Source organism: Rosa chinensis, chromosome 5, assembly GCF_002994745.2.
Source record: "Rosa chinensis cultivar Old Blush chromosome 5, RchiOBHm-V2, whole genome shotgun sequence".
Lineage (NCBI taxonomy): Eukaryota > Viridiplantae > Streptophyta > Magnoliopsida > Rosales > Rosaceae > Rosa > Rosa chinensis.
Window position 1 is genome coordinate 70,206,327 of NC_037092.1, and position 20,420 is coordinate 70,226,746.

General features: G+C 36.1%; 1 long non-coding RNA gene across 2 annotated transcripts; it reads right to left on the reverse strand.

The window, feature by feature from the left end:
* Positions 1–7,899: 7,899 nt before the first annotated feature.
* LOC121049019 lies at positions 7,900–11,830 on the reverse strand. 2 transcript variants are annotated; one of them, XR_005799140.1, is made up of 7 exons: positions 11,441–11,830; positions 11,254–11,350; positions 10,791–10,958; positions 9,831–10,126; positions 9,635–9,735; positions 8,783–8,876; positions 7,900–8,136 (listed from the first exon to the last, which is right to left on the reverse strand). It is a non-coding gene; the product is annotated as an uncharacterized LOC121049019 (long non-coding RNA). The 2 variants fall into 2 exon arrangements; XR_005799139.1 differs by having other exon boundaries at positions 8,736–8,876.
* Positions 11,831–20,420: the final 8,590 nt, after the last annotated feature.

Below are 20,420 nucleotides of genomic sequence, written 5' to 3' on the forward strand. Positions count from 1 at the left end.
AGGTCGTTCCCAAACTGGTTACATATTTACCAATGGAACACGGCGATATCTTGGAGATCAACCAAGCAAACCCTTTTGGCTACCTCCTCGAACCACTCAGAGATCATTGTTGTACATGAGGCGGTTCGTGAGTGTGTATGGTTAAGAACTATCATTGCACATATTCGAGGGATTAGTGGTTTGAGTTCTACCACTAAAGAGTCTACTTGCATTTATGAACACAATGCAGCTTGCATCGAATAGATGAAGCTAGGTTGTATTAAGGGTGATAACACAAAACACATATCGCCAAAGTTGTTCTACAATCAACAACAACAGACCCTCCTCAAGATTCAAGTGAATCAAGTAAGGTCTGAGGAGAATGTGGCAGATTTGTTCACCAAATCACTGCCTAAGGCCACATTTGAGAAACATGTGAAAAGCATAGGAATGCGAAGACTTTCCAAGCTCACTTGATTAATGTAATGATCAGGGGGGATGTAGACGTCAGGGGGAGTCTAACACACACATATCATTCTCAAATGTAGAAGGTGCGTTGTGCTCTTTTCCTTCGACCAAGTTTTATTTTTGTCCCACAGGGTTTTTATTGTTACTTGGCAAGGTTTTTAGTGAGGCAACAACTCATGCACCATTTCGTCTTTGACTTGGCACAAGGGGGAGTGTTAAAGGAAAAACATATTGTGTGCCTTCGTCAAAGTGATTGACGGAGAGGGAATCAAGCAATTACCGATTAACATCAATCAGCATGGATTACGAACCAATCAGTAGTTAATGTCATCATTGTAATTGTTCTTTCCATTGTAATTCTCTCCCTATATAAAGGGGTTATGAAATTAAATGAGTATACCAATTTCCAATCTCAATTTACTTTAACATATATATATATATATATTTATCTATAATTTGTCCCAAAATATATATATATATATATATATATATATATATGTTGTTGAATATATAACGGTTCTAAATTATTTTGACTTTCTTCTAAAAAAAAATATTGTTTGGTTTTTTTTCCTTTCTTTCTTTTTCATTATTTTGGATTTTTTTTTTCATTATACATATTCAAAAAAAAGTATGGGTGTGTGTGTGTGTATATATATATATATATATAATTCGTCCAAAAAATTTATATATTTTGGACGGAGAATTAATGTGGTGTGTGTATATATATATATTAATATCGTAATTATAATCCATGAAATCTGGTAAATTGAAGTAATATTTAAATCTTTTAATAAATAAATTTAATAAAATTAATGGAAGATTAGTTACCTTACATTAACAAGTTAATTTGAAAAGTCAAAAATTAAATTGGATTCACAAAAATGGAAAGAAAATGTATTTAAATCGTAATTTTAACTCATAAAATCTGGTAATTGAAAACCTAGATATCTAAATTGATTGGGAAGTTGATATCTGAAAAGCAATTGCTTAATATGGAATACAATATATTGCACATGAGGAAATTAATTTTTGAAAGTATACTTGTTTTGTTGATCCCAAATTTTTCAATAGACAATAATGATTTTTAATGTGAATGATAGCTTCTATTTTAGTGCAAATATTTCATTAGAAAAAAGTTTCCAGTGAACTCTACTTGTTCATTATTAGCTACTCGGTACTTTTTTGTTCGTATAAGACATGTTAGTACTTAGCTGACTTTCAATTTCAACGTGAATGATTTATGGCTTCAATTTTAGTGTGAATATGTTATTAGGGAAAGATTTCCCGTTGAACTTTACTATTGACTACTTAGTACTTACTTATTCGTACAAGACACACTAGCTTATTTTAAGTTTCAATGGATGATGGCTTCTATTTTAGTGTGATTATGTCATTTGGGAAAGGTCTTCAGTAAACTTTACTGGCTCATTATTAGCTACTTAGTACTTATTATTCATGTAAGACATGCAGCTAACTTTAAATTTCAGTATGGATGATGACTTCTATTTTAGTGTAATTATGTCATTAGGAAAAGGTCCCCAGTGAACTTTATTAGCTCATTATTGGCTACTTAGTACATATTTGTTATTATAAGACAATTTGGATGATGACTTCTATTTTAGTGTAATTATGCCATTAGAAAAAGATCCTCAGTAAACTTGACCAGCTCATCATTAGCTACTTAATACTTACTTGTTCGTGCAAAACATGTTCGCTACTTTCAGTTTCAGTAGATGATGGCTTCTATTTAAGTGTGAATATGCCATTAGGTAAAAGTCTCTAGTGAACTCTACTAGCTCATCATTGGCTACTTAATACTTACTTGTTCGTGCAAGACATGTTAGTTCTTTTAGTTTCAGTAGATGATGGCTTCTATTTAAGTGTGAATATGCCCTTAGGTAAAGGTCTGCAGTGAACTCTACTGGCTCGTCATTGGATACTTAGTACTTATTTGTTACTGTAAGACATGTTAGCTAACTTTAAATTTCAGTGTGGATGATGATTTCTATTTCAGTGTAAATATGCCATTAGGGAAAAGTCCCCAGTAAACTTTACTGGCTCATTATTAGCTACTTATTACTTATTTGTTAGTGTAAGACATGTTACCTGACTTTAATGTTAATGTGAACGATGACTTCTATTTTACACCTTCCTTAATTGCATTTTTTATTTGATTATTACTGTGTTATACACCTATTGTTCATTGAATTTCTACATCGTATTAGTAACATTATGATTGTTTTTTCATGTAAAAATAAATGAACAGTTGTATTAATGAAGTCTCACTTGACCTTTAAGGAACACTTCCTAATGTTGAGTTTGGATACGACAATATTAAATTATCGAGAAATTTTGAAATATGATGGAATCTAGAATATTATCAATTCAATTTATTAATGATATTTTCTTACCTCTTTGATTACCAGATTTCATAGGTTTTAATTACGATTTCAATACATTTTCTTTCCATTTTTGTAGATCCAATTTAATTTTTGACTTTTCTAATTAACTTGTTAGTGTAAGGTAAACTAATCTTCCATTAATTCTATTAAATTCATTTATTAAAAGAGTTGAATATTACTTCAATTTACCAAATTTGATGGGTTATACTTAAGATATTGTAAAAGTAAAAATGGATTGGAATGGTTTACTCATTTCATTTCATAGTCCCTTTATATAGGGAGAGGATTACAACGGAAATATGCATTACATTAAATACATTGAATGCTGATTGATTTTTAATTGTGCTGATTGATGGTAATCATTGATTCCTTGATTCCCTCTCCATTAGTTGCTTTGACGAAGGCACATAATATGTTTTTCCTTTAACACGCCCCCTTGTGCCAAGTCAAAGATGAAATGGTGCATAAGTTGTTGTCTCACTAAAAACCTTACCAAGTAACAAAAAACCCTGTGGGACAAAAATAAAACTTGGTCGAAGGAAAAGAGCACAACGCACCTTCTACATTTGAGTATGACATGTGTGTGTTAGACTCCCCCTGACGTCTACACCTCCCCCTGATACTTACATTAATCAAGGGAGCTTGGAAAGTCTTCGCATTCCTATGCTTTTCACATGTTTCTCAAATATGGCCTTAGGCAATGATTTGGTGAACAAATCTGCCACATTCTCCTCAGACCTTACTTGATTCACTTGAATCTTGAGGAGGGCTTGTTGTTGCTGATTGTAGAAAAACTTTGGCGATATGTTTTTTGTATTATCACCCTTGATATATCCTAGCTTCATCTCTTCGATGCAAGCTGCATTATCTTCATAAATGCAAGTAGGCTCTTCAGTGGTAGAACTCAAACCACTAGTCCCTTGAATATGTGTGATGATAGCTCTTAACCATACACACTCACAAACCGCCTCATGTAGAGCGATGTTCTCTGAGTGGTTCGAGGAGGTAGCCACAAGGGTTTGCTTGGTTGATCTCCAAGATATCGCCATGTTCCCAATGGTAAATACATAACCAGTTTGGGAATGACCTTTATGTGGGTCAGAGAGATACCAAGCATCAGCAAAACCAACCAAAACATCATTTGGCGTTCCGGTGTAGTGAGTGGCACTTTCGCCATCAATATTTCCTTTAGGGATTGCAGTTCCATCTGCGGTCCCTCTTGTCTCTCTGTAGGGAAAGAACAGTCCCAAGTCAATGGTTCCTTTTAGGTATCGGAAAATGTTCTTGATACCATTCCAGTGACGTTGCGTTGGCGCTGAGCTAAATCTAGCTAACAAGTTCACTGAGAATGCAATGTCTGGTCGAGTACATTGGGCTAAGTACAATAATGCGCCTATTGCACTTAGGTAGGGAATTTCAGCTCCCAACACCTCTTCGTCATCTTCCTTTGGATGAAATGGATCTTTCCTTGCATCCAAACTGCGACCGATCATAGGAGTGCTAGCAGGATGCGCTTTGTCCATGTTAAATCGCCTGAGCATCTTTTGGACATACGCAGACTGGTGGATTAGTATTCCACAAACTCGGTGTTCTAGTTCAAGGCCTAGATATAATCGAGTTTTCCCAAGATCCTTCATCTCAAATTCGGATTTCAAGTAGCTCGCGGTTTCTCTTATTTCATCAAGAGTGCCTATTATGTTCATATCATCGACATATACTGCTACAATTGCAAATCCGGAACTTGTTTTCTTTATGAATACGTAGGGGCATAGTTCATCGTTCTTATATCCCTTCCCAATCAAGTAGTCACTTAGACGGGTATATCACATCCGCCTGGATTGTTTTGAATCCGTAAAGTGAGCGTTTCAACCTAGTTGCAAACGCACTCCATGGTTTAGAGTCACTTGACTTGGGTAATGTAAGGCCATCAGGCACTTTCATATATATATATATATATATATATATATATATATATCTGAATCTAGATCCCCATAGAGATATGCAGTCACCACATCCATGAGCTGCATTTCCAGTCCTTCGGAAACTACTAGGCTAACCAAGTAGCGGAGCGTTATAACGTCCATTACGGGAGAGTATGTCTCCTCGTAGTCAATTCTAGGGCGTTGGGAGAAACCTTGTGCCACAAGGTGAGCCTTGTACCTCAGGACTTCATTCTTCTCATTACGCTTTCTAACAAAGACCCATTTATGTCCTACAGGTTTTACACTTGGTGGGGTTAGCACTAGCGGACCAAATACCTGTCTCTTTATCAGAGAATCTAATTCTGCCTGGATTGCTTCTTTCCATTTAGGCCAATCTACTCTTTATTGACATTCTGCAACAGAGCGTGGTTCGATATCATCGTGCTCTATGATTTCTTGAGCAACAGTGTATGCAAATACATCATCAATGTGTATGGAAGATCTTTCTATCAACTCATACGCACTCTCATAATCCATTGAGATTTTTTTGTTCTCTGGAATCATTTCAAACATCGGAGCGTCCCCCACTATTGATTCATGGACATAACTATAATCAGAGACAATCTCATGAGAGGGATTCTCTACATTGATGATTAATAGATCGGTTTGTGCCTTACTCGCCCTCTTCTTCCTTGGCTGAGTGTTAATCGGACCAAGTGGCCTCCCCCTCTTCCTTTGAGGAGCCACGGCCTTAACCATACCTCCACTAAGTGTGGTTGTAGTGACTCTATCTACGGCACCGTGCCCCATGTTGGGGACTTCTATCCTTGCAGGCACATTTGCAGCTGGTATATGTGATCTCGTCACTTTTGTGATATCAGTAAACCCATCAGGCATCGAATCTGCTACGTTTTGAAGATCGATTATTCTTTTCACTTCACTTTCACATTGTGAAGTGCGGGGATCAAAATGAGACAGAGTGGGAACAAACCACGAAAATTCCTGTCGTTCCCTTGGAAAATCCTTTTTCCTATCTCCCCCTAACGACGGGAAGTCTGTCTCATCAAAGTGACAATCCTCAAATCTAGCGGTAAAGAGATCGCCTGTCAAGGGTTTCAAATAGCGGATAATCGTTGGAGATTCGTATCCAACATAAATACTTAATCGTCTCTGAGGACCCATTTTAGTGCGCTGTGGGGGCACAATAGGTACATATACTGCGCAACCAAATATACGTAAGTGTGAAATGTCAGGCTCATATCCAGTTACCAACTGGTACATAGAAAATGGTTGGCTAGCAGTGGGTCTGAAACGAATGAGTAAAGCTGCGTGCAATATTGCATAACCCCATGCAAAGATAGGCAGGTTGGTGCGTATAACCAATGCCCTAGCCACCATCTGTAACCTTTTGATGGTGGCTTCTGCGAGACCATTTTGTGTATGCACATGGGGTATAGGATGCTCTACATCAATCCCAATAGACATGCAATAATCATCAAATACTTTTGATGTAAACTCTCCAGCATTATCAAGCCTTATAGACTTGATAGGGTGATCAGGGTGGTGAGCCCTTAAGCGTATAATTTGTGCTAGGAGTTTTGCAAATGCAGCATTTCTTGTGGACAATAAAACGACATGTGACCAGCGTGTCGAGGCATCCACCAGAACCATAAAGTACTTGAATGGCCCGCATTCTGGATGGATATATAGGTCCACAAATTTCTCCTTGTATCCTTTGTAAGAATGGAATGTTTTGTTTTGTATCTTTAGCATAGGAAGGTCTCGATCCTGTTTTTGCTAAAGAGCAGGCTTTGCAAAACAATTGATGTGCTTTTGAAATAGTCAATGAGACATAATGGGAGGGAGGTAGTGCTTCTAGTACTTCAGAAGGTAATGGCTGCATTTGAGCAATACGAGGACTGACACCTTTCAGTGTGGCGGATTTTTATCCCATTTTATTTTTCACTCAAAAGAAGGGATGTCCGTGTGAGTTCTTCAAAATACGGGTCATCATGTCACGACCAGGGTGCCCTAGGCGGTCATGCCAAAGCCTGTATGAGTCAGTGTCCCATATTTCATTATTGGTGACAACATATGATTCAATGATCCGAATCGTAGTAAGGTACAGTCCACTAGATTGACTCATAAGTTTCTCTAAAATGCGTTTCCTTCCACATTCATTAGAAGTAATATAAAGGTATTCAATTCCATTCTCACAATGTGTTTCTACATGATAACCGTTGGCACGAATATCTTTGAAACTTAACAAGGTTCGATTAGCTCTTGGTGCATATAGAGCGTCTGTGACTTTAAATGTTGTGCCATTACACTAGGCCAAAAAAGCTAACAGACAACGGACCAAATTCGTTGTGTGATTTGGACGATCTCCATTGTGAATCGGAGCGTTGTGTGATGAAAAATGGCACAACAGTGGAAAACTGTTGTGTGAATCACAAACAGTCAACACTTATTTGGTTAAAACTGTTGTGCCTTCTCTCGGCAGATGGCAGCCACAGTTGCCACGCAGTCATGCTGCACATGTTATTGGCATCATTCACACAACGAAAGTTGTTTCCGAGCCGTTGTATGAAAGGTGAATCAGACAACAACATTTTATTTTCTCTGTTGTATGAGTTATCCTCACACTTCACTTTTGGAAATTTTATTGTTGTGTGTTAGTTTTAGATAACGTATTCTAGTTATTACAGTTATGTGATTGTAAATAAGACAACGTATGTTTGTTAGAACCGTTGCATGTTATATAAGGATTCATTGTGTGAACATCCAAATTGTTACTTCAGACAACATTATTAACATTAAAAATTCTGTTGTGTGATACTCGTCTTTTCTGGATTTTGTGCATTGATAATAATTCTCCATTTTACCTAATGAACAGTGACTAATTGTAAAGAAAAGACACTAGAATCTATGAAATGAGTAATACAACTCATACTATTTGAAGAAAAACATTCAAACTTTAAAAGGGAGGATTTTCCAATCATCCAAGCCAACATTGAAAGAAGAAAAGCATTCAAATGCATGCACATCTACTTGGGACATTAAAAGCTGATACAAATACAAATTATTTGTTACAAAACATGCCACACAGTGCGTGAATATTGTACCAGCAGAGAAGCACAAAAATGATGCTTTCCTTCAGCAACAACCTACTTCCTCTTATGCTTTCCTTTAGCTCCTACACATACGCCTTCACGACATACTTTGCCCATTCATAGGGGCCAAGCTGATACACATGTTGTTCCAAAACATCACGTTGTTCCAAAACATGTCTCTTATGAAGTCTTCATTGATGGTTGTCAAATTCCTTGAACAAATTCTTCCTTGTAACTGCCCTCCAATGCTATCTGCAAAACATGTAAGAAGAGTACTTTTAGTAAGCTAACTCAAACATGCACTAGCACCTGAGCTTCATCTAATATTACTGAATCAGAAAGCACACGTCTTCATCTAATATTACAAAATCTGAAAGCACATGTTCTAACACTGAATTGAATGATCAAGCCTATAGCAGCAATACCCAAAAAGAGAAGCAGAGCTATAACAAAGACAAACTTATATTGGGGGACATGGGGTACCCCTCCTATATAATCAGTTATATGGAATCACCTTCAACATCCCATGGCCAATTTTTACCCTGTAATTACATGACTAGCAGAACAATAAGAAGACACTTTTCTAATAAAACAGGGGATACCTTCAGATGAAAACAAAACTAGAACAACAATGGACATTTAGTATAATTATGATAAACAATTATGACTTAATTAAACAAGAGTTATGCACTGAAGATAAACGGTGAAACTTTATCACTTTGTTCTCTTGATAATGAAAAGTTGATTATCACTTCAAACCAAATAAGTCGGGAAAAAAACTAGAAGGAGAAGGAGAAGCCCAAATCATCCAAAAGGCTCAAAGAAAACTAGTGTGAAGTTTAGAACCATACATATGAACCACTAGTTGTACTCAAGGGAACTGAAAGATCATCATCACCTGCAGAGGGGCCAGCCTGAGGTTTCCTTCCTTCTTTCACAGCTTTCCTTATATCTGCTGCTTTTCAAGTCGCATACTTCTGCTTCTGCTCAAGCTACAAAAAGATATAAAAAGGTGAACTACTCAAATCCAACTATATATAACCTTCAAATCAATAATGACACATTTGTATCCTCAACTTTAACCAAAAAGAATATATAAAGTTTCAAGTGGCATAGCAAAACGTAAAACTCACATCAAGTTGAAGCACACCAAACTGGTTAATTCAAAGAAAATGCTTGCAGCATAGAAGTGTCAATAGACACCAACAAAGATGGCATTCAAATCTATGAATTTTGTCATTATATCATTTCTATAAAAAAACACAGGGAAAACCAAGTCCTCGGGGTCATAAAGGATTGGTCACAATCCTATCCCAATCATGGGGAACTTACAGGGCCTGTACAAACCAAAAACAAATAGCAATCTCATTTGCGTTCAACAAATTTAAACTAACCACATGTTCTCCCTAAAGAGTTCTCCTAAACCCCTCCACTAATGAACTTCCAATTAAATGGTACAGCTTATTTAGAATCAAATAGTATAATTACAAGAACCCCCTAACATTGCTGAAATATATAAGTACTCTTGTTTTCTTGAAATTACAACCAGCAGAAACATATCACAGCTTCACTAATCTACTGACTGTTACAGGGAGCCTCAGCATTCGATTTTGAACCAAAAATCAAGTAATGGCAGCAAAGCTAAAGTTCCATTGTTATTTTCCTTGATAAAAACAAAGCAAACAGACCAACCCAGTTGACAGTAAACTCAAAAATGGTATAGAGAAGTGGTTAAGAGAGAAGAAAAGACCTTTTCAATCTACTTCATGAGTGAAATCAGGAGGGAATTGGTGGTCTTGGTGCACTTGTTCTGAGGAATCTTCAGCCCTCGCTCCATTGCGTATAATCGACCTAATTTCAACACAAAACAAATACAATTCAATCAAACCCAAGACAAATTAGGGTTTTAGAGCTCATAATTTGCGAAATATTGGACAAATATCAACCTGATGGCGCTTCCATCGAAAGGTGGTGAAGTTATCGACCATGCGCTGGAAGTTGTGGAGCTAACAGTCTGACATACCAGATTGGGGACTTCCTCTGCCTCTGAACCTCCTCTATCTCCTTATTCGTATCATCCACTATAAAAAAAAACAACCAAATTAATCAATCAAATTAATCCATTACGAGAAAGAGAGACGTACTGAGTAATCGATGAGCCGTGAGGGGGTTCTCTCTAGAGGCATCGATTGGGGGCAAGAGAGTACACTTGTTTTCTAGTTATAGACAGCATTTTAGGTACCTGGGTATTCAAGTTTGAAGTTATATGTATAAAAATCATCACCAAAATGACCCAAAACATGCCATCCAGCATTCACCCATGAGCACAAATCATATGAAAAGAATACAATAATAAAAAAATTTGCGGTAGTTTGATCAGAAGTTTGTTTTAAAATCAATGATAACGAGTTTGGATAAACAACTATACTAGATAACCCCAGTCAACAATTTCACTTCAATCTTAGCAGACAAAATAGCTGTAAGAGAAGATAAAACAGATTATGAGTGAAAATCACAATAAAAAGTAAGATACTGATAATCATTTATTCCCAAGTAATTTAATCTAAGGTTTAGATACCAATAGCTCATAGAACTTGATACTAATGCCCAAAATTGAAGCTTCAAAAAAAAAAAAATAATAAATAGAAGTAACCTAAATATAAAGTATGCGTCACATTGTAGTTGCAAGTAAATTCCATGTGACTTTACAAAGCATCCTCTGAACATCTAAAGGTCAATAGACTCAATATGCCATCTTTCACACACAAGTACACCAATGTTACAAACATTAAAAGAAAATAGCCAATTAAAGGAATTCTTGAAACCCAGAAGTTATAACATCTTCATAAAAAAAATAATCTGAATAAATTTACTTCACAGAGAATGTAAATATGATAAGAAAATACCTTCTTCAACCTGGTTTTGATCTCAGACTTTTTGGACTTGTTGTAAATGCACCTTTTCTCAACCTGGCGAGCTCGCTTTTCAACATAATCAAGCCTCTTGCGTTGGAGCAGCCTCACAAACCACAGAGCGACAAACTGACCTCTGACTTGGGCTCACAGACAGATACCCTGCAAATAGAAAAACTCATATATCAAATTCCAATTTGAATTAACAACTTCTTAGACTGGTTGCTGAGAGATTAGTCAAAAAAAAAAAAAACTTTAGACCAAAAACAACAAAACCCTTCATCCATATGTGCTTAATTACACTTGAAGGGCTAGTGCAGGTGGGTCTTTCTATATCTTGAAGACCCAATATATGAAAAAGTTTCGAACTTTGTTGAACATTTTCCAATTGAAACTTTCTCCAAAATCAAATTTCAAGACGAACAAAGATAAATACGAAATTGAGAGAATTGATCACCTTTGGAGAAGAAATTGTGAGAAAGTGAGAGAAGGGAAATCATCACCATTAATTGTCTTCCTCTTCTCCTTCTAACACTTATCGCTGGCCCTAAACACTAAAACCCCCACAATTAATCTCAAATTGAACCAAAAGTGATTGAACATAAGAACAAATACCAAAAAGAAGAGATGGTGAAATTACTCACTGGTGATGAAGCTGAAGAATTCAGAGTCCTTGACGTCCTTAGTGATGGTTGTGACATGTTATAGGACACTCTAAAGCTTGCACTTGTGGATGAGGATCAGTGCTTGCTCACTCGCCATGTGCAGCCACCATGAGGGAGAGATGAAGGAGAAAGGAAGTGGATATGAGGAAATCAAGTACCCACAAATCCCCAAATCCAGTAGCCCACAAATCCCCACAAATCAAATTGTCGTGAAACCCCCAAATCGAGTAGACTACAAATCCCCAAATCGACATTATAGACCCAGAGATCGAAGAACCCTAATCTTCAGCAGATCTCGAAGAACCTCCTCCCTCTTCCTAGTACACAGAATCCTTATCTTCTTCACAAATGGAACTTAGTGACGGCAGAGTCAAGTTAATAGAACCCTAATCTCGGCGGTGATGTAGATGTAGATGTAGATGGAGGAAGGGATTGTGGAGACGATAGGAGAGAAGAGCGATATGGGAAGAGAGAGAGAGAGAGAGAGGAGACGATGGTTTAGAGGAAATAGCTATTTTGTCAAAGTGGTTGGAGACAAAGTCAATAGCCTTAATTAAGATGTCAAAGAGGCGTTTTTTTATTTAATTCATTATCAGACAATGCACGGATCAAATTATGTTGTCTAATTATGTAGACATTAAGTTTGAGCTGAGATTTTAAAGAGGGAAAGTTCCCGCTATATGCAATCAAAGTATTAGCCTTGGCGCTAGAGATAGGCATTTCTCTTCAGACAACATGAATAAGCCATTTATGTTGCAGGAGCTTGCAACATCACATATATGTCAATAAAAATTTGCAGATTTGGGGGGAATGAGTGGCATTGGGAGGCACATCCAAACATTCTCAATGTATCTTCCTCGATCATACAACACAAAGTAAAAAAACTGTTGTATAACATTTTGCAAGCTATACTCATACAACAGATATAACTATTTCGTTGTACTATGTAATACATATTTGAACCCAAATTTGTGTCAAACTAGGAGGGAAATATGCCGCTTTTTTTTTTTATCATTCACACAACAATTTTTTTTTATTAGTGTTGTGCAATCACCTTCTACATAAAAACTTCAAAATTTTTATGGCTTTATACAACATAGGGTTCTTAATCGTGTTGTATGATTGACTTTCCATCATCACACAACATCTTTTTTTTTTTCGTTGTGCAAAAAGTGTTGTATATTGAGGTTATTGGCCTTGTGTTAGACAGCAAAAATTTGGCAGTTCCTCGCCCTTTTATTACTTGTGATGATCCAATCATCGTAGTCACAGAGGAATTATAGGCTATATTAATTCAATAAATAATTGCCTATTCCTTAATATGGTGTGGGTAGTCCCACTATCAACTAAGCACTCGATTTCTCCTCGATTCATTCCTACAAATAAATGGGATATATTATTAATTTTGAAAAGATAACTCATATTCTTTAGAGCATGTCTATTTTAGTAGAATGATAATTTTTTTTCATTCTAATAATTTTTCTCTAGATGTATTGCTTTACATCTTTATAGTGCTTTTTCGAACCATGTGAATATGTGTAGTACATAAAAATCGAATAAATTCAATGCTTCAGAATAAAATCTGAAATTTATTATTAAGCCAACGATAATCAAATCAAGGTCTTTTTCAGAAATCTAATTCAAACAATTATTGAAATAAACTTTAAGACTACGTAATAGTCTAATTAAAAAATGAGGCATTATGCCTTCACAACTGTGTTTGGAAAATAAAATAAATAAAGCAGATCAGTCAAAATCTGAAGCATCCATTGACTGAGCAAGTTCCTTGTTGCCATTGAAGTCTGCAATTGTGAGGTTGACGTCTGGGTCATTGCCTCCTTCTTCCATATAGTGAGCCTCTTGTTCTTTAGACTCCTTATACGTCTTGTAATTGGCTGCTACTCTGTTTCTTGCTTGACAGTTCTTGTACCAATGCCCCATGACTCCACACCTATAGCATTGTTCATTGCCAACTCTACCCTGTTTGACTAAAGGGTTCTTAGGTGCCCTTTGCACCTTGTTTCCATGACCACTAGGGCCAGCACCACCATCTCTGCGCCATACATTGGGAGGGCCTCCACGGCCCATACCACGACCCCCACGTCCCTTGCCACGTGGTGCATTGTTGCCACGTGGGTCGGGATCAACACGTCCAACCCTTTTTTCATTAGGGTTCTTTCCACCTTTGACTTTTCCATAATTAGCCTCAGGAATTTTCTTTGTCCCAACGGGCCTGGCATTGTTGCTCAAAAGAACCTCATTATGCCTCTCAGCCACTTGCAGTAGGTTGATCAGTATATTGAAGGTTGTGATTCTTTTATTATCATACTCCAGCCTATACTGGTTCGCTAGTATAATTGCTGAAGTAGGAAAAGTGGAAAGAGTCTTCTGGATCATATCATCTTCTGTGAGTTCTTTTCCACAGAAATTTAGACGTGTCTTTAGGCGCAACATGTCCTTGTTGAAGTCATTGACCCTTTTGTAGTCAAGTAAGCGGATTTCATTCCACTGAACGGTCAATTTTGGGAGCAAGGTGTCATGAAAGTTCCCAAAACGTCCCTTAAGGGCATCCCACAGTTCTTTGGGTGTCTTCAACTGAAGGTATTCCTAGCGTAGGCTAAGATCAATATGTCGCCTCAAAAACATTAAGGCGTTTGCTTTTACCTTATCAGGCAGTCCATCGTCTTTGGGGTTAGTGGTAGTTTTGATGGTAGCAGTGTATTCTTTTGCCACAAAGGCGGTTTCTACATCGGAAACCCAACGGTGGTACTCAAGTCCTTCTGAGTCTAAAATGTCAAATTCAGGTCGAGTTGGATCAGCCATCTACATCAACAAGAGAGAAGATATAAATTACGCAATCACAAAGACATCTACGTGTATTATTTTCCAAAAATATGAATTAGATTTCAAGACCAAGATTCGTAATGGTCAAGTTTTTTTTCGATGCTATGTGAAAATACTTTATCACGGTAATGTTGTGTGTATAAATGCGCATGAATTTTCATTATCATGGCACAGCAGAATTTTTATATGTTGTATTACAAAAATAACTATAACACATTTAATAATAAAACATAGCATATATAAAAATAAATTACATGGCATGCTCAAATTTCACAAATATACAACAAATTATATACTACATATAACAATAGTAAGAATATATCATGCATAAAATAAAATACAAATGATAGCATAATATAAAGGCATGCTTAGGAATAATTTATATAAGGATAAATAAAATAAAAACATGCTCATAATTTCATAAATAAACCATAAACAATGAAATATATAATCATGCTTAAAGGTAATTATATAAAACATAAAAACAAGACATGCTTCAAATGATCAAAAATTATCGACTAAACATGCTTAATAACAAAATATAATAAAATTCACATGCTTTGTTAAAATCATAAAATAAAATAAAGAAAACATACTTGATTTTGAGAAAATAAAATAATCCTAGCCCACGCGCGTGTTGATGCAGGCGTGCGTAGCGATGTTTGTGTGCTTGAGAAAAAAAACTGAGCCGCTTCCTCTCCCTTTTCAGCAGTGGGCTTTGATCCTTTTTTTTTCTGGGCCTGGTCTTTTCTTTGGGCCTTCTCTTTGTTCTTTTCTTTTTCTGTTTTTTTTTTCGTTTCTGGGCCTATAGGGCCTGTTTTTTTTTTTTTTTGTTCTGTTCTGTTCTGGGCCTTCTGTTCTTTGGGCCCCTTTTTTTTGTCAATTTGGGCCGGATCTTTACTTTGGCCCGATCACCCCTTTTTTTTTTTTTTTTTTTTTTTCTCTTCTCTCTTCTCTCTTTTCTCTGTGTTTTTTTTTTTTCGCGTCTTCTTCCTCAATCTGTTCTTCTTCTTTCTGCTGCTGGTTTGCAAATGGGGGTATCTGCAGCGGTGGAGCTCCTTGGGTAGTCTGGAGGTTGGGCCAAGGCTGGGATGGTAGGTTGCCGGTGTGAGGTGCAAGTTTAGTTTGTTGCGGGGACCGGTGGCCGCTAGGATCGGTGTCACCGACGCGGCTGCTGGGATCGGTGGCCGCTGGGTTTGGTGGGCTGCTGGGAGGACAGGCCGGTCTGGCTGGGCAGCTGCTGCTGGGATCGATGCAAGCTGCTGTTTGCTTGGGCTGTGCGGCTGTGAAGTAGCTGTTGCTGCAAGGTGTGGACAAGGCTGGTCTGGATTGTCCACAGAAGAAGGCCGGTCTGCTGTTGGGACTGGGATCGAGTGCTGCTGGGATCTTCTTCCTCCTCTGTATGATTTGCAGATGGGAATCTGGTGCTGCAGGCGGTGGCTGATTCAAGGTCGAGATCGGGTCTCAAGTGCAGCGCCTGTCAGAAGAGATCGGGAATTTTGGGTGAGTTGCGGCCGGTGAGGGGACCGTTGGTGAGGTTGACGGGGAAGAACTGGGCAGATCGAGGCTGGGCAACAAGGTCTCAGGGTTTTTTTTCTTGGCTATTGGCTCTGAGCGTGCTGATAACGTGTAAAAGTAAAAATGGATTGGAATGGTCTACTCATTTCATTTCATAGTCCCTTTATATAGGGAGAGGATTACAACGGAAATATGCATTACATTAAATACATTGAATGCTGATTGATCTTTAATTGTGCTGATTGATGGTAATCGTTGATTCCTTGATTCCCTCTCCGTCAGTTGCTTTGACGAAGACACATAATATGTTTTTCCTTTAACAGATTTTAATATATTTTCCTTCCATTTTTGTGGAATCAATTTTAAATTTGACTTTTTTTTTAATTAATTTTTTTTTAAAAAAATTTGTGGGTTAGAATTATGACATTAATATATATATATATATATATATATTTATACCATATTAATTCTACATCGAATATACATATATAAATTTCTGTACGAATTATATATATACATATATAATATAATTATATATATATATATGTTTGTGAATATATATATATATATATAAATATATATATATATATTTATACACACAAACACATATTTGTATATAATTTTTTTTTTGACGAATTATATGTATATATATTCACAAACATATATATATATATATATATATATGTATATATAACGAAAAAAAGAAAAAGAAAAAAAATCAAAATAATTTAGAGCCATTAGATTTTGGAAGGATAAGATAATCTTTTTACTCAAGAATTACATGACATGATTTGACAAAGAGAGTTTCTATTGGCACCTCCAAATCTGCTCAATTGACCTCATTCTATTATGAATTATTAAATGACATATATAACCTACTATAAAATGACTATTAAGGACAATAATTATACCAAAAAAATATTATATTTATTTTATGTAGACTTTCCAATTCAATAATATTAGATTGTATTCCTTATTATTTTCCTTATCTATTTTCATTTTCCAATTTCACTACATACTCATTAAAGCATTCATATATATTTAATTAGAATTAAAAATATGATTAAGATCGTGTGATATAAAAATGTATGATATATATGTTGAACGCATATTGGTGAGGGAAAACAAAATAAATCCTCTTATGATTTATGACCTAAATCTAAGTCAATCCATTATATTTGCAACAAAAAAAAAAAAAAATAATTAATTAATCATGTGGTACAAAAAATACAGAAAAAAATAAACATTAAAAAAAAGATTTTTTTTTTTGAGATTAAAAACAAATGATTTTTTTTTGCACAGCTAAAATAGAAAAAAAAAAACATAATAATTCATGGCATTTTCTTATTGATTAGACATTAATTTTTGAAACTCATGTTTGATTAAGAAATGTATATTTAGTTAAGATTTATAGAGTGATTAAATCATTGAAATGACTAAATTTTTTATTTTAAAGATAATAATTTGTTTGCAAATTATATGAGTGAGGTTATTTGAGGAAGTTTAGTGAGGTTTAGTGAGTAAATTTAGTATTTGAAAATTTGATAAGAGGTGTAAAAAGCATAGAGGTCAAGTGAGTAAATTTGGAGGTTCCAATAGAAAAACTTCAATACTTTGACAAATAAGTGATGTGTGTAGGTGATATAGCATGACACCAAGGTGTCACCTAGGATTGAGGCCACAAATCTCAGGCCTCATTGAGGCCACAAATCATTTTCCTTATTATATAGATCAAGATAATTAGCTGAAGAAATTCAAATTTGACAGCTTATTTTTTCATTAATCGATCATGCTTGACATACATGCATAGATAATATATTCATGCAATAGGTGGAATAACACCCGGGGTAACTGTTACAACTTTATTTTTATTTGTAACAATTAATTGAGTGAAGCTGATGATCGAGGATTATCATGTGCAGGAGGATGATGAGGAGGACTGGGACTAGTACGACACCTTGTAATTGGGGAGCAACCTCTTTGGTAAGGAGCAACAGCCGGAGGAAGTACTGATCCGGCTGATGCCTTAATTGAAACGTAACCAATCTTCCTAGCATCAATAGCCTCGACTCCAATAGAAAACAACAAGCAGATGAGCATAGCTTTGAGGCAAATCATGAGGAGCAGTCCTAAATTCTCTTTGGAAAAAGCCATTGTCGGTATGCAGTAAAACAGTTTGCAGAGGATAGTTGGACAATGAACTATGTAAACTGAAGACTACAATTGTATGTTTAATAAGTCATGTAATAAGCTACATATACTATTGGTGAGACTTGGAATCTTCATACGATATTGGTACATATGGGAAGATTATTATGTGGGAACAATATTCGTTGTACGTACATGCATATGTAGATATTATATTGTGACACCTTGAATCTTCGTATGAATATTGTACATATATAAAGATTATTACGTGAGAACAATATTCATTGTACATACATAAACATGAATAACCTCGCTTTTTAAGGGAAAAACTCATTCAATTACACATTAATTCCGGTACAAATGAAATATGTACATATGGGAAGCTTGAGAACAGTATTCATTGTACATACATATGCATGAACAACCTCGCTTTCTAAGGAAAAAACTCATTAAACTACATCTCACCTATCTACATGTAATTGTGGTATAAATGAAATATAGAAACATCTCAGAAAGCTCCAAGCAGCTATTGCCACACATACTAGACTTGAAAATCCAATTTTATTCCATATAATAATTACCAACTCTCGTAGAAGTCATGGTCTGAAAATGATTGGTCCTGAACCATATACTGACCCAATTGCCCAAAAAAGTCCACCTGTTAGGTCGGGCCCACACTCATTACTAAGTGATAAATGAGGGTGGCAAGACACCTTCCTTGATGGCCCACAAAAGGAGCTCATCAACCCAAGTTTGAGCCCTGGTCTGAAGTCCTAAGCCCATGTTAGGTCCATAATTACTTAGTAATTATCGAAAATGTTCACCTGGTCAGTTGCTGACCAAGAAAATAATGCTCAACCACCCTTGGATGTAAATCTAAGGGCAGAGAGAATTATTATTAAGTTGAGGTGTTTTGTTTTCCACCCTTGGATGTAAATCTAAGGGTTGTTGAGCATAAATGATTTAGTCAGCAACTGACCAGGTGAACACCACTGTAGTAATTATTCCCCTAATCTTGCACTTTTTCTTAACCTTTGTGTTTATTTATATATATTTATTATGTTTTCCTTATCATGCTAGGAAACAATGGAGAAGCATGGAAATACACTAAAAACTTAACTTTAGCACATTTTCCTACTCCGGCTAGGAGAAAGCGAGCTAGATAAGGAAGGAGGGGTGGAAGCCTAACCAAATGAACTCCAAATGAGTTGAAAATTTTCAGATCCATTCTAGACATCCTAAGGATTATTTATTATGACGAGATCAAGAGCTAGTTCGGAGTGGAAGGACTTCAAAATATTGGTACAAATTTCTGCACTAGAAGACAAAAACTATAAAACCGGACCTGTACGGATTCCAGCAGCATTTTCAGGCAAACCACTGCTAATTAAGCTCTCAAATTTTACTATGATGATCTACACTCATAGAGGAACATTTGGTATGAATACATTAAAGGCTAATTCTGAACTCTCAGAAGAAATTCAATTGAAGGAAGAAAGGAGAAGAAAGTGCGCAAACAGACAAAAATAGGTCAACGGTGGTCAATGCCAGATTCCGAACATTTCTGGCCGAGTTGGCGGGCTGAGAACATGTGTGGAGGGCAGGAAAGAGCTGATTATGGTTAAAGACTTTAGATGAGAAGACTTTAGGTCTAGATTATTTTGAAATTCAAAAGTTGAAAGATAACAAGTGGTCCAATTCTTACACCTTACACATTTGTCTCCTATTTATTACATTGTTCCCTTACACAATGACCCTTCTACCCTTACTTTTTCTCCTCCATCAAAATATATATGGGCTTCCTAGGTCATTTCTATATGGAGTCAAAAACTAGATCCACATTTTATGCTTACACATTTGTCAATCACATCTAACCCTTCATTTATTTTGATATCCACCCTTGATTTGAATTGCCTTGGCCTTTAAATAGCCCATTATCTCTCCCCAAAACCGTGCACCCCCTTGGCTCTCTCATTTTGGAGCATCAAAATCTCTCTTTTCTTTAGTTTTAGGTTAGTTTTTCATACCTTGTACATAGTTCTTTGATTTTGTGTGAGAAATAGGTGTGTAAGCACTTGGGTTTCACCAAAACCGAAGTTACTTCACACTCTAAATCAATCACAACACTTGCTTTCACACATCCAAGCCTTTTTTCTTCTTTGTTCTTGAGTTTTGTGGATGTGTATGGTGTTTTGGGTTGTAAAATCGAAAATCTCATACCTTGAAGCAATTCTCTCATCATTTGACATCTTTGAGAGCTAGGTGGAAGGTTGGGTAGTTCTTCTCTTTTTCTCTCCTCCTCTCTTTAATTTGATGTTTATGGCTTGTATTTGTAATAACATGTGTTGTGAGTAGTTGGATTTTAGCCCTAGCCAAACTTATGTGCAAATAATGTAAATTTCCGTGTGGTTTGATGTTTATGCATGTTTTGAATCTTTTGGCTACTATA